Source organism: Balaenoptera borealis, assembly GCF_965194805.1.
Source record: "Balaenoptera borealis genome assembly, chromosome: 16".
Taxonomy (NCBI): domain Eukaryota; kingdom Metazoa; phylum Chordata; class Mammalia; order Artiodactyla; family Balaenopteridae; genus Balaenoptera; species Balaenoptera borealis.
Window position 1 is genome coordinate 12958691 of NC_138872.1, and position 15759 is coordinate 12974449.

Here is a 15759-nt window from a genome sequence, read left to right on the forward strand (position 1 = left end):
GAACTGGTCCCAGCAAAAAACCACATGGAGCTGATAAGGCCAGGAATGAAGGTCACCAGAGTGTCATCAAATGCAGTTGTGATGGTGATGATGATGATGATGGTGACGATGATGTCATCTAACATTTTAAGCCCTGAGTCCTATGGGCAGGCCCTGCTGAGCACTTCATTGCTACTTTCTGCTCTAATCTGTCCCATGATCCTATGCAACAGGGACTCTCATTATCCTCATTTTTCAGGTGAGGAAACTGAGGCACAGAGAGGTTACATAACTTGCCCGAGGTCACACAGCTAGTAAGTGGTGTGACCGGCTGGGATTTGGACCCAGAGAATCCTCCTCCAGAGGCCGTGCTCTCAGGAACCTAACTGTTGTGATGTGTTGTCTTCCTGCACAGAAAACACTCAGGAACGGTTTCACTCTGTGACCTTCTTAGGTCACATTTCTTGGCATTCCAACATCTGGCCTCCAAAAAGGCAACATGGAAATACTTCACCCAGGTGTCTCCTCTTTTCCAGATTCCATCCGCCCCTTCTGTGACCTCCCACTCTCTGCCCCTGTCTCATCCACCGCCCCTGCTAAGAACAGGCAAACCCTGAGTCCCCAGTGCCTGCACAGCGGGGCTGCAGAGCCGGCGGGCGGGGTCTGGGCCCTCGCCTCCAGGGGAGAATGAGCAGGGTCTGTAGCTTTATGACCCGAGATGGACTGCACTCAAGTTCGTGCTACACGCTGCGACCCACCTGCAGCGGGGAGAGCGAGGGGCTTTGAGCTGTTATTCCTGGATTGAGAGGTTTCTCATCTCTCACGTGAGACCGTAAAACCAGAGATGACAGCAACGGCAGCCCCTCCCAGGGGGCCAGAGAGTAGCTGAACCTGAGCCCCATTCTGTGCCGTGGAGACAGCCCCACCCCCACTGGGCTGGAGCAGCTTCCTAAGGCTTGTCCTGGACCTGCTCACAGCAGTGCCTGCCAGGGACAGGAGGAGCTTGGCGGTGATTCAGTCCTGGAGCAGTAAAGATGGAAACACAGTTTCCAGGGACCAGGCGATTAGATATTCACACCAGGTGAACTCTGCATCTGAGCTGAGCAGAAACCTGCCATCTGGACATTGCAGGCTGCTGGTGCAGTGTCTACAGGGCACAGCAAACCCTTCTGATCACACGGAGCCCAGTAGCGGCTCCCTGAGACTGAGCTGGCAGAAGAATTGGGTCATCCTTGAAATTCTGAGAAATTTATAACTGTGCGGCCTCCCTTCTGCTGCATTCACAATGTCATACATCCTGGGTCAGACCCTCAGAAGCCCAGGTCCTGTGCTGAGACTCTTCTGGCTTCGGGGCTTCACTGCACACAGGGGTGGAGTGGGCCAGTGGGGGAGTTTTCTTGGCCTGGGGCATCCCCTCGGGTGCTGGGAGGGGCTCATCTAAGGGGAACTTGGGGCCCTGGAGCCATGGGTCCCTCTCTCAGGCTGCAGCCAACACTGGGTTTCCCTGCAGATCTGGAGGAAGGTTCCTTATCGTAAAGGCCACACCTGTTCCTCCAACTCCCACGCCCTTTCTTAGTGCCTGGTGGGTTCTGGTCTCCCAGAAGCTGGTGTTTTCCTTTACTAAAATCACTGGATCATGGCATTGTTTGTTCATTTGCTTTTGGGGAAGAGGATATTGAACCCCCCATTAGAATTTTAGCTCCAGGAGGGAAGGGATTTTGTTCATTGTTGTATCCAGGGCAGTGTCTGGCTCAGTATGTGTTTGTTGGGATGTTAAATTAATAAATGAATGAGAGGACTTCCCTGGTGGTGCAGTGGTTAAGAATCCGCCTGCCAATGCAGGGGACATGGGTTCGAGCCCTGGTCCGGGAAGATCCCACATGCCGCGGAAGAGCTAAGCCCGTGCGCCACAACTACTGAGCCTGCGCTCTAGAGCCCGCGAGCCACAACTACTGAGCCCGTGCGCCTACAGCCTGTGCTCCGCAACAAGAGAAGCCACTGCAATGAGAAGTCCGCACACCGCAAGGAAGAGTAGCCCCCACTCGCCGCAACTAGAGAAAGCCCGCGTGCAGCAACAAAGACCCAATGCAGCCAAAAAAAAAAAAAAAAAAAGCCAAAAGAACCAAAACAAAACAAAACAAATAAATGAATGAGGGATCCTATCTGTCCCTTTCAACCCAGCACCTAGCAGAGAGCCTGGCACGCAGTAGGACTCAATAAATATTTGCCAGATAAATAAGTGAATGAATGAATGAAACTTCTCAATCCCCTCTCCCCCCTCCCCCCACACCTCTATCGCCTTCAGGACCCCCTCCCCATGTCATTCCAACATCCCTGTTTCCTGGCCTTCATCGTGGATTTGGGGCCCCCGTGCACTGCCAGGGCCCTGCTTTAACTGCCTCCCTCCTGCCTGGATGACAAATGACTCTCAGCCTCGGCAGCCGATCGCTGATGCCCCCAGCTCCGCAGGCCACCTCCACGTGCGAGGCTGACCCAGGAGCACTGTCCTCCCACCATCACTCACCCCCCGCTGAGCCCGTGGGGTTGCAGAACCTCTTCTGACTGGCCCGCTGCCATGGGTCTTACTCCCGGAAACAAGTTCCCGCACAGACAGACCTGGTTCCCTGAGTCCGGGAGTCAGTCATCTACTTGCACCAGTGCTAAAATGGTCGTAATTTCCCCAAACTCAGCTGCACCTGTGGAGATGAAAACACAAGACAGCCTATTTTTAGCAGGTGACAGAGGGCACACAGGGAACTATAATTAGCATCTCGTTCAAAGGGTGGAGTTTCCAACTCAGTGCAGAGTGACTGCCCTGTGGGTCCCCTCAGCTCAGCATCCGTCTCTGGTGTCTGATGTGGGGTGGAGCCAGCTGCATGGAGGGAAGACCTGGACTCCCCTGGAGTCCCACCAAAGGGGCAAAGTCCTTTGCGGGAGGTGCTCCCCATGCTCGCTCCCCACCTTTCCCCTTCTGGCCTGTCATTTGCACAAGGCTTGATTCTGCCCAGATCTGAGTGCTGTCCTCTTGCAGGGATGACCCAGCCAGGCCAGTGTGATCAAGATGCCTTGTCACATTGGTGTCGGGCTTGAGGGTCATCTGTCCCCCTGGTGGGGGACAGGGCAGGTGTTGCTGAGCTGTGGCAGAGGTTTCAGGGTGTCCCCACCACCCAGTATCCCTCTCTCATGTTTCTCACAAAAGCAGGGAACCTGGCTGCCTCGAAGAATGACTACATTTCCCAGACTTCCTTGTTATCAGAAGTGCCCAGTGGGGTGTGAGCATCGTCTCTCTTTCTCTTTCCATTGGCTGGGAGACAACAGGGATGCAGGGTTAAAAGACAGAAGGACACTCAGTTTCCTTATTTGTGCAATTGATAGGTAATTGTATTGACTTCCTCTGATTTCTATAAATAAGGAATTTTTTCATTTGCCAAAAGATGGAAAACCCAACTGCAAGGCCAAGGCAAAAAGGGATTTTTTTTTTGGCTTAGGCACGTGGATGTTTCCAGAAAGGGCTGCCTCAGGCATGACTTAGGAAGAAGTGGAGACCAAAGGGAGGCGTTCTTTAACAAGATAAACATTTATTTCATCTCGCTTTTGTATAACCCCAGGTGAAATAATGGTCACACTGACACAGACAGGCTCGACCTTGGTAAAGCTCAAGGAACACACCAGATTGGTGGGGAGGCGGGCAGTGTGGTCAGAGCACCCGAGGATCTGAAAACTCGTGGATTACAGGAACTCCCCCTGTCCCTTTGTTCTGGGCCTGGGGACCCAGCTTGTCTTACCTGCGCCTGTTGTTTTCACAGCAACTTTGTTAAGGTCACAAACAATTCTGCCTTGAAAGGACCACAGAATCTCATTGTAACCCAGGTGTTGGCTGGTACATGTGCTCAAATCTTGCACCTATGGGAAGTCCAAAATGGGCACTTTTTACTGGGGACTCTGGAGCAACACAGAGCACAGTGATTTGGTGATTTTATCAATGGATGCCCTGGTCCCTTGGCCATTTCTGCCAAATCCAGCATCAGGATGTGTTGCTTAGCAACCGAATTTCCTTCTACCTTCTCCAGCCCGATATCACTCACCTCTGTATCTCCACTTATGTCTGAGTAGTTATTTTTTTGTGGTCTTTTTCCTATTTGGGGCCTACATTTTCCAAGCCCAAGTGGCTTCTCAGTATAATTTCCTCACAATTATGGAAGTTCCTCTAGTGTGAGTAACTCTCATCCCAGCTGAGAAGAGAGGTGTTTTCTCCCCATTGACACTCACTCATGGCCACTTCCTGACTGTCTGCTCTATTCCAGATATTGGGCCTGTGCCTTTTCCTTATGATCTCATTATTCTGCACCTGAGCTCCATGAGGTGGAGACTGTTTTCCCATTTTACAGACAAAGAAACTGAGGATGGTTCAGGAGAAAGGCCTTGATGGTAAGCGGGGGAATTGGGGTTTGCCTGGTGCTGTCTCACCCTACAGCCCAAGCTCCTAACCATTGCTCACTGGTCACCCAATTTAAATCATCCCCAGGCCACGTCTCCACTTTGCCACACCCACACATCACCAGGACAATCCCTCACTCCAGGGGCGGGCACATGTGCTCTGTGAAGAGTCAGAGAGTAACTCTCTTAGGCTTTGTGGGGCACCTGCTTTCTGTGGCGGCTTCTTCACTCTGCTCAGTCGGAGACAACATGTAAATGAATCAGTATGGCAGTGTTCCAGTAAAACTTGATTTACAAAAACAGGTAGTTGGCCTGAAGTTTGCTGAATATTCACTCAGTATTTTTCTTTAAATAAACCCATGTTTGTTTTCACTAAAAGACTTTTATTTGAGAGGGAAACCATATCGCTGGTGTAAATGGAAAACCAGCATGTCTTGCTGCAAGAGGATGGTAACCATAGAAATAAAAACAATACACCTAAACAGAGGGGCTGCATTCTGCACTAAACTGGGGCCTGTTCTTTCTTTGTTTCAAAGGATGATGAGCGAGGCCTAGAGAGGTGCTAAAGGCATATTAGCACCAAATCAAGATGTTGTCTTTGAGGTAATTGGAAGAGGTGAGGAAGAATCATTACAGGGTGCAATGTTTGTCTCGTGATATGACCTCATGCATTGCGCTTTGTGAAGCTCTGAAGCCAGAGAAGGGAGCTGGGAGGGTGGGAAGCTCTGCTTTCACATTGGAGCAGTGAGTTGGGGGACCCTATGCAGGCAGTGGGGGGGGATGCAGGACTTACAGGACAAAGGACTGTGGATGTGGCCTCAGTGCTGGCTCCCTCAGAGCTCTGTGGGGCGGCCGTGGTCCTAGCCAGAGCCGACACCTGCAGGTAGCTATCAGCTCCGGCTCCAAGGGCAGGCTGACGGTGGCTTCTCAAGTTTTTTTGTGTCAGGAACTCCCGCTACAATATCAAGAAATGATTAACCTTGATTTCCCTTTTCCCTCTCATTCTTCCACTTCTTTATCTTTTTTCTTTATCTTGCTTACTTTCTCTGATATTTGTATATTTACACAGACACACACACACACACACACACACACATGCATTTTGTCTCCTAAAAAAAAATCACATATTCTAGTTACCTTTTATTTCCAGCAACTATTTCCTCATCCTCTTCCAAGAACAGCCAAACAAAGAATTAATTTAGATTTTTCTGCAATGTCAGGGCCTCTCATGAAATTACTCCCGCTCTCTTGTGGAAGCCCTGGTAAATTAGTTTAATGATCCCCTCCTCCTTACATCCTTGAAAGCTGCCTCATGTGTTTGCTGGCACGGGGCACTCCTAATTCTGTTGGTAGTTTTGGGTGTCCTTACATTGCCCGAAACGCAAACCCTCATCTCCGCCTTGCGCCCCCTCCCCCTCTTGGCTCTGCTGGGAGCGGCCCCTCCCTGGTCTCCCGGTTTTTTCTGCACTTCTTTGCTCCCTGAAATCCCCATGTTTTCTTCCCAAGGCATCTTAGATTTGATGAAATTCTCAAGTACTTCAGGTAATAATAACTGTAGCGAAGAGGAAAAAACAGCAAGGTGTATTTCCCAGGGGACAGTAGAGGTGAGGTGGGGACCGTCCACCTGACACTGGGACTCCAATGCCTGTCCCAATGGTTTGGTCATTAGGATGATAGAAAGTTCTGAAAGTGTGTCCTGGATTCTGGCAGCCTTAAAATGCATTTCCATCCCAGATTCCTGGGAGAACGTTATGGAGATGTTCCCAGCGAAATGATGAAAATTGAGTTGTTTTATGTCAGTAACACATGAGTGTGACCATGACTGACGAAGCAGGGGCTGACTGGCTTCCTTTCCTCGGGGGCGCTGAGGGTGTAAGTCCTAAGTGGGTTAACAGGTTATGGGGTCAGGGACCACCCGGCCCCTGTGGGTGGGGCTAGGCTGTTGGCCACCCTTCTCCTCCTCAGGGAAGACCTCTGGGGGGCGTCCGCTGGGCACGGTCCCCAGGGGCCCAGGGATTAGCTGGCCAGCGGGAGCAGGGACATCCCAGAGCACGAATCGCTGCAGGGAGGAGGCGGGACGTTTCTCACTGCCCTTTTCCAGCTGGCCGCAGCGGACTCCTCTTTAGTGGGTGGAAGATGGATGATTTCGTTATTTGTGGCCCTCTCCATCGATCTGGGAGTTTGGGCTAAAGCGAGCACTTTCCCCGCGTTGCGCCTTCGCTCACTGTTATTCATCACGTTTAACCCTTCGTTCACCTCCAGGAGCCGGGCCCTGGGGCGGAGCAGCTGTCCCTGGCTTGACAGTTTTTACTCTTCAGGGGCTGCGGGGAGGGGACCGGGCACAGGAAGGGACAAGGCTGGGAGGGAGGGTCCCGCTCCAGGTGGGCTGGGGCAACTGAAGCTTCGACAAAGGCAAGAGAACGGCCGGCCCGATGAAGGGAGATTACAGGAGGGACCCTCGTGGGGCCTCAAAGCCCGGCCCATTGCCAAGAAAATCCCTCATGGGAGGAGGAGGCGGAATGCAGAAAAGAAAAGAAATAGCCAGAGTTCTCTGCCAAGGGAGTGTCGCAGCTTTTAATTCAAGATGAAATGTGTTCCTGTTTGTGTACAACTAATTTTCCTCCCAAATGAAGGGTTTTGTCTATCACTCGACTGTTTCAATAGCAACTGAGTCTCCCTCACTGTAATTAAGCTAGCATGTGCCTCTCTCGTTTGGGAAGCAGGCTGTTTGTGTTAACATGTTGGGGAAGCGAGCAGGCTTGAGTTGCTGCCTGGGTCCAAGAAGGAAAAAGCAACAGAGTCAAAGAAAACACCTCCAAATAGAGACTTGGCTCCAGACGCGATGACGTCATCTGGAAGAATGAGCAGCTTCCCCTGAATGAAGGGGCCCCGGAACCTTGCTCTGGTTAGAGCAGCTGTGAAAGGAGAGGGGAGGCTGCACCCAGAGGTTGTGCGAATGGGATCAAAACTCACATGTCTACAGAGGGCGCCTCCTAGAGAGGAGGTGTGTGTGAGGAAAGCTGGTTGAGTGTGTTTTTTCCACACAGTTGTATTCTGTTTGCATAGTAAATAAATGCTCACGTTTTTCTTGAAAACTTGGCTCTCTTGATTCATCTTTTGTTCTGTTGTTTTTAGCAGAGAGATGGGTAAAGAGGTTTGTTTACAAAAAAAAAGCCCAGCAGTCAGAGAGATGATAAATAGTAATGACCATCAGGGCCAACAGAGGGTGTTAAGCACTGTGTCAGGTTCAGCCTCACACCCAGCCCAGTGAGGGCAGCCGTGACTTGCTCAGGTCATGAGTTGCCTGATGGAAGGTACATCCAACCTGCCATGGCTTTGATTTTTCAGAGGAAGTTGGAAATCTAGATTTTTATGTGAAACCTTCTCTATTTTTTTCCAGCTTTATTGAGGTACAATTGACAGCTAATATTGTAAGATATTTAAAGTGTACGACGTGATGATCTGATACATTGAAACATACGTTATGGAATCTTCGTGTTTTTAATGTTAAAAACCAATTGCACACACCAGCAAGTTGAGGGCTGGTCACAGCACATCTCCTGGCTGGATGTGGTCTCAGGTCTGTTACTTTCCATCTGGGGTACACTGTTAACCTTTACATTTTTTTTTTTTATAAATTTTTTATTTATCTTAATTTTAATTTCGGCTGTGTTGGGTCTTCGTTGCTGTGTGCGGGCTTTCTCTAGTTGCATCGAGCAGGGGCTACTCTTCGTTGTGGTGTGCAGGCTTCTCATTGCGGTGGCTTCTCTTGTTGCGGAGCACGGGCACTAGGCGCGTGGGCTTCAGTAGTTGTGGCACTTGGGCTCAGTAGTTGTGGCTCACAGGCTCTAGAGCGCAGGCTCAGTAGTTGTGGCTCGCGGGCTTAGTTGCTCTGCAGCATGTGGCATCTTCCCGGACCAGGGATCGAACCTGTGTCCCCTGCATTGGCAGGCGGATTTGTAACCACTGTGCCACCAGGGAAGCCCTAACCTTTACATTTTAAGTAGCAAAATTTGCTTCTTAACTTTGGTGAATGATTCATTTCATCTGTCTCAGGCTCAATTTTTCCACCCACAAAATCAGCTCCTTCTATTTCTGCCGTGGGTTATGTTTAAAGGCTCTAAACCTGATTCCTTTATTCTCCTCTAGGTTTGGTTTGTGTGGGAAATATCTCAACAGCCCCAATCAGAATGTCGGTAAGGTCTTTATCCAGTGTCCGTGGGCTCTGAATTAGGAATTAGTTTTGGCTGCTGTGATAGGGACCTTGGCTTATACAAGATAGGCATTTATTTCTCACTCGCGAACATGAGCTGGTGTGGCAGTTCTGGCCCATGAAGCTGTCAGGGGCCCAGACTCCCTCTATCTTTTTGCTCCACTATGCCAAAACCACTGGCTTGATCCACTTGGGCCAGATGCCCCACAGTTGTCTGCATTTCAACACTGAGAAGAGAGAAAAGGAGAGGAATAGGGCACACGCTTCCCTTCATTGGCACAGCCTGGCAGGGGTACTCCTTACCTGTGTTCACATTCCACTGGCCAGTACTTACCTGGCCACAAATCACTGCAAAGGAGGCTTGAAACTGTAGTCCTAATTCTGCGCTGATAAATGTGCCTGCTGAACCACAGGGGTTCTGTTACTAAAGGAAGAAGGGGTGTACAGATGATGAGGGACAGTTAGTTACTGCAAGCAGACAGGTAGCCAACTCAGAGTAAAAACAAGCAAACAGAATCCTACTATCTCAACTGAGATTCTCAACTAGCTTTCAGTTTTACTCCTGACAGATGGCGATTACTTGGTTTTCAACCTCTTTAACAAATTGTGACGCAAAGTTGTTGTTGTTTTTTTTCTTCAAATTAATGCTACAATATTATGTCCCAAACCTCAGTAACTTTTGTTTTTCCTTCATCATCTTGCACACATTTGTGTATCAACTGAATTATTATTTGCTTTTTAAAAGATTCTAAATAGACTCAGTATTTTTCCAAATACGTTTATTTTAAAAAGAAATTTTGCTGAATGATAATGAAAATACAACATCAAAATTTGAGGGATGCAGTCAAAACAGTGCAAAGAGGAGAATTTATAGCTTTAAATGCATATGTTAAAAAAGAAGAAAGATAAAAAATCAGTGACCTAAGATTCCACCTTAAGACACTAGAAAAAAAAGATGAAAGCAAACACCAGATAAGTTGAATTAAGAAAAGATAAGGAACTAAAGCAAATGAAACAGAAAACAGAAGTCAATAGATAAAATTAACAAAGCTAAAAGTTAGTTCTTTAAAAAGATCACAGAATTGATAAACCCATAACTAACATTTTTCTGCATCTTGATTTTATCACTCAATTCCTGGTAGAAATACTTCAAGTCACCTTCTATAGCTCTAAATTAAAGTAATTCATCACTTTAAAATTAAATACTTCAAGTCACCATCTATAGCTCTAAATTAAAGTAATTCTTTACAGCGGCTGTGCAATATTCCACAGATATACTCGTAAAGTACTTAGCCACTCCATTAGTAAAGGGAATTAATTCTTTTTCCGGTTCCAGGCCACTAAAAACAACACTGTAGTGACATCCTTGTGTGTATTGGTACAAGATATAAGTACTTTTACTTCTTTGGGATGTATTTCCAACACTTTGTGAGCTCAGAAGAGATGCATTTTTCCATGGATTGTCTATTTATAGCCATTGCCTTTTTTTCTTATCAATTTGTAAGAGTTCTTTGTATATTGAACTATATTAAATGAATTCTTCATCTATTATTGACTTACAAATACTTTTACAGACATATATACTTTGTTTATGTAATCATTTTATGTACAAAAGTTCCAAATTTTAATATTTTCAATATGTCTTTTTTCCCCCTTTTGTGCTTTCAGGATTATCCATCTTGGTTTGTAACGTCTCGCCAGCCTCTCTAAATCGTAGTTGCAATATCCTAGATTTTCTTGCAAAATTTTTATACAAGGCATAAGATGCCTCCTTCAGGTTCTGTCTTAGGTGCAGAGAGCTTTCTTGTCCATGGTCATGCCCTTCCTGGAGAGCCCACTCCTGGTGACTGAATGAGGCAGGGGTATAAAGCCTGGACATTTGGCCCCAACATGGGCTGAACCTTACAAGCTCCAGAGCTCCCCACAGGGTTTGCTGAGTTTTTGTCCGGCCTGCATCAAAGATCAAACTCTCCCCTGCCTGGCCTTCTTCCCCCACTTCCCTTCACAAGTGTTGATCCCCCAAAATATCTTGAACTGAAAACTCCAGTCTCTGCCACTGGGGACTCCCACCCGAGGCAAGAGCAATGAGAAATGGGTTGGTGTGAGGATGTAGTGGGGAATGACTGTGGTTCAGCTCTAATTGCACCATCTCCATCTGGTTCTCCGTTTTCATTGGGAAGCTCACACGTTTCCTCAGTTGGAGGGGTTCCAGGTTGACAAAAATATACTTTGTCATATTCAGGGGGTTGTGATGTGATCTGATTTGTCTGAGACATCAGGAATAGCCTGGTATTCTTATTTTAAAATAGCTGTTTCTACGTGGGACCAGACCTCTTCTCTCTCGGCCACGTTCACATGCTCAGCTTGGCTCTGGATCCCTCCCCGTCTAACAGTCATCGGGTTTCCTCACACCCCATGCGGCCCCCAGCTCCGGGGTGACAGCTTCCCCTTCCCGGGGGCGCTCCGGCTCACTTCAGCTCCTCTCCTCCTCTCACGCCCGCCAGCCGCTCTCTCTGCCCACACGTCCACCCTGCTGTCCACATGGATCCGAATCCGTCCACTTGGCCCACCTGCCCTGCTCCCTGCCCCCTAGATCCCTGACCGTCATCTCTTTGAGAATTGTCGTACAGAGTCCTCCCTGGTCTCCCTGCTGGGCCCTCGCCCCCTGCAGTCTGTTCTCCACCTCTGATCAGAGTGAACCTGTTAGAGGGACATCAGGGCACCCCAGTCCCCTGCGCGGGGCCCGCCGTCTCCCCGCCTTGCTCCGTGCCGAAGCCCTTTCCACGGTGGTCGAGGCCCACCTCACTCTGGCTCCCTGCGCCCCAGTCTCTCTCCCGCTTGTCTTCCACGCTCCCTCTGCTCCTGTGGCACAGGCTTCCTGCCCTTCCCAGGAGGAGCCGCGGGGTCTTCGTATTTGCTCTGCACTCCCCGCTCTTTCCCCAGACGCCCACCCGCCTTGCTCCCTCACCTCCTGAGCCCTTGCTCCAGACGCCCACCCGCCTTGCTCCCTCACCTCCTGAGCCCTTGCTCCAATGTCGCCTTCCCCCTGCTCTCTATACAACCACAGCCCCTCCCTCCAGGACCACCCCTACCCCCTCCCAGCTCCATCTTTCACAGGACACTCACTGCCATCTGACTGCTTTATGCTTTCCATCTGACTTAAAGCTGGATTCTTCCAGAAGCTGACCCTGAGCCTGGGTGTGATCAGCAGAATCCGGAGGCGACGCCAGGGATCCTGGGCAGGTGACCGGGGAGGGGACGGAAGGAGGATGACCACGCTGACCCTGCTGGGAGCCTGAGCAGGTGACCACCGTGGGACGCCAGGCTCAGTCCTGCTGGCTAACCCGGTAGACGGATTGGAACAGGCCTCAGAGGGGATGCACTGAGGGTGACGCAGCCAGGGACTGCTGCACCAGCTGCCTTCTGTCATTCGCTGCAGGCTGCTTCCCAGGATGTCAACTCCCAGCCACGCGGGCCCCTGCAGCTGGAGGCCTCAGAGGGAGAGGCTCAGGGGCAGTAAGAAGCCACCGCGGGGCAGAAACGGGGAGGAACGAGGGGACATGCAGCACCACTGTGTGCTGCGCTCACTGTCCTGGGCTGTCACTCGTTGTTGACTGTCTCCCTCTGTAGATCATGAGCTCCTGGAGCTGGGGTCTTTATCTGTTCTGTTCTCTGCTGCATCTCCAGGGACCTCAGCTGTGCCTGGCACATAGTTGGTCCTCCTGACATATGTGCAGAATGAATGAGTGAAGGCTCAGAGATCTGCCTCTTAGGCTGTAGAGCAGGAGATTGAGAATCTTTAAAAATCCCCAATTCTAGACTGAATGATCTGACTCTGTCATTTTGCAGACCTTACTCCCGTTCTTTCTTGGCTGGTTCTGAGGCTGCTGCCATTTCTGGCCAAGTCTGCTTTCTCAACAGCAGCGGCGTTGCAGAGGGGCTCGGACCCACTGATAAAAGCTCCTGTTCCAGCGGGTGCTTGGCTGATGCCCTTTGATGATGTCACAGCCACAGATCCTGATGGCAGCCGTGGTGGTAAAAGTCCCAATTACCCCAGCCATCTCGCTTGGTGGGGTGACCAAGAGCCCACAAATTGCTCCTGAGTGCGCCTCTCTAGTGACAGATTATTCTGAAACCAGCCCATCTGGTTTGATCCGGAGAAGAAAACAACAAATACATGTATTTTTCTTTCTTCCTTTTGGTGAAGAAGTTGCAGTCATCTAGAAATCATTTCAAGGTCATCCAAATGCCTGAGACCCCGCGGACACAGACTCCTGAGAATCGTCTCCATCCTTGAAGGACAAGGTTCCATCCCTGCATCTCCAGCACCAGCACAGGGCCTGGCACGAGGCAGAGCTCAAAGCAGGGAGTGTCTGTTGATGGCCCAGGTGAGGTCAGACAGGAGCCGGCCCACTGGCCTGTAGGACGTCCCACAGAATGGGTGAGTGTGACTGTTTCCCGATAGATTAAGGCTGAGATTTCTGCAGAGGGAGGCTCTGCCGAGCCCACTTCAGGGAGGGAGGCTCATAATGTCCGTTCATCTGTCATTGGGATGTCAGGTTTGAGTCCTTGGTTAAGATGGTGTTCACCAGATGTCTCTGTTGTAAAGGATCCTTTTCCCCTTTGTAATTGCTAAGTAACATACAGGGTGATACTTTGGGATCTTGTGTTCCCCAAAATGGTTTCCCCCAATGGTTTTGGTGCCCACTGATGGTCTGCACCTGAGTCAATTATTACATTTTTTAATTCTGTCGTTCCTTACACATATCAGCTGGCATTATTCAGAAAGAATTGTCCCTGGCCTCAATCATCTTTTAATATCACTGTGAACTCATAGATTTTTAGAAAAATATTCAGTGTGTTCCAAACCATTTCCATACATTTTTTTATGCTCAAATATTTTTACATTGTCCAGGGGAAGCCTTTTGTCATAGCTTCTGACCTGTTCCCATCATCTCTGAGCACTTCCTGGATTCATGGTACAAAGCGACTGTCTGGACTCTTCAAAAAAGTCAACATTATACGAGACCAAATGATGGCACACTGTTCCATATTAAAGAGAATGAAAGAATCGTGACACCCAAATGCAGTGCGTGATCCTGAAATGAAAAAAACCCCACTAAATTTGGACTGTCAGATTATATTACTGTGTCAACATTAACTGTCTTGAGTGTGAAAATGGTATTGATATTATGTAAGAAAATGTCTTTTTCCTTAGGAGATACACACTGCAGTGTTTAGAAATGAAATATGATCTCTGCACCATTGTCTCAGATCATTTAGCCAGAAAAGGAAAACTACACACACACACACACACACACACACACACACACACACACACAAGCATACACACACTATAAATAATGCCCACGGAGAGAGATGACCCACACGTGGCCTGGTATTGCCAGCTGGTGAATCTAGGTGAAGATTCTGTGAATGTTCACTGTATTACTCTAAACTTTTCTATAGGTTTGACATTAAAAAAAAATAAGTTGGGAGAAAGAAAATAAAACATAGCAAAAGAAAAAAATTCAGAAGGGTTGGAATTGTGGTCAAGACTGTGGGCAGCTGGACTTTGAGCCCCCGTGTCCTAGGCTGAGGCTGATGCTATGACATGAGGAACTGGCCAGTTTTTTTTCTAACCTCCCAAGGATAACATCTAGACAGATTTGAAGAACAATTCTCTGTCTTATTCAAGAGAAAGAGCTAATGAGGAAAACAGGGAGGGAGTGAAGCACTAAAGGCAGGAATTTGTTAATCAAACGTCTGAGCAGGCTCTCGTGTTAGTTCATTCCTCCTACATTATTTATGTAACTCCAATGAGAACCTTTAAAAGACCAGAGAATCAAGACGTAGAGAAGTCAGAAGCCTGTTTCCTAGTAAAAACCCATCATCTCAGATAAAGGTGCCAGTGAAGAAGTGTAATTAAACCAACTGGTCATAAGGAGAAAGGATCAAAAGCTAACCTGAACACAGAGATTTTTAAAATTCCGACTGCAGTTTATCTGTTTTTCAAAGAAATCTTTGTAGCAGGAAGGGTTGAGTCCTTTGGGCTGGAACATGGGTGGAGACACCCGGACCTCTCACCTAGGCTGAACCTTGGCCCCCAAGGGTGAGTCTGGGAAAGCCGGTATCGTCTCCTGGGCTTGATACACGGTTTGTAATCAGGTAGCTCCTCCCCTTTGCTTCACAGCAGGAAAGGAAGCCAGTGGGGACGTGGCCTGCTGGGGTGAGCCCATGGGTGGGCAGTGGGTCTGGTTTGGGTGGCCTCCGGACCCCTGCCCAGTGCTGCATGGGATTCAAAACTCTGCGAGCAGAAACTAAGGGGCTTCCTCCTCCATTTGAAAAGCTCCTAAGACTGTTAGGACTCACGCAGGTCTCTGCTTCCTACTGTATTACAGTGTAGTGGCTGGTGCATAAGAATTAGGCTGTTTTGTTTGGGGTGAAAGGTGGGGATATGCTCCACCCTTCCCCGGCCCCGCCCCCGCTCCAGGCCACTCGCAGCTGCGGAAGGAAAGGACACGCTCGCCAGCGTAACCAGCATCCTGTGAAGACACTCTGATTGCGCTCCGGGAGAGAGAGAAGCAAATTAGCCAATCACAGCAGCTCTGCTAACGACTTCACATTCACGCAATTCGCTGTCTGCTTCCCACGTGGACAAAGAAACTGAGAGAGGGACCAAATCAACATCTCAGAAAGAAAAAATATCTTTGATGAGCGAATTAAAACGAAAGATCTCTTGATTATTGAAAGCATATGAGGTGATTCTCACTCCAAGGTCAAAATCCAACGGCACCTTCGCAAACCAAAGTTTCTATCATTCCATCAGGAAAACATTCAGGGCATATGACATGTCAGGTGTGACATGAAAAAATCTGTGGAAAGTAGAACAAGGAGGATCTTAATCAAATAGTCAGATGTGGCAGATCTGACCCCTCTGTCCACACCTCCTGGGGTCTGGCGTCTCTTGAGATCCAGGTGACAACCGTCTGGGGAGGAGATGGACGCCGTGTGTGAAAGCAGACTGAGCAGGCAGAGCCGGTTTGCAGGCTGTTGAAGCATCACAAGGTGGTGGGTCCGACTATGCGTTTTTTTTTTAAATAAATTTATTTATTTACTTTTGGCTGCTT

The 15759-nt window shown here is 48.9% G+C and overlaps 1 long non-coding RNA gene across 9 annotated transcripts in view; it reads left to right on the forward strand.

The window, feature by feature from the left end:
• LOC309613643 overlaps window positions 1-15759 on the forward strand; it is a 72038-nt gene that overhangs the window by 51967 nt on the left and 4312 nt on the right. For 3 of the 9 annotated variants that reach the window (XR_014235820.1, XR_014235827.1, XR_014235828.1), the window contains one exon: window positions 11809-15700. This is a non-coding gene — a long non-coding RNA (uncharacterized lncRNA). The remainder of the gene's footprint in view (window positions 1-11808; window positions 15701-15759) is intronic. The other 6 variants (XR_014235821.1, XR_014235823.1, XR_014235824.1 and 3 more) reach the window with 6 other exon arrangements.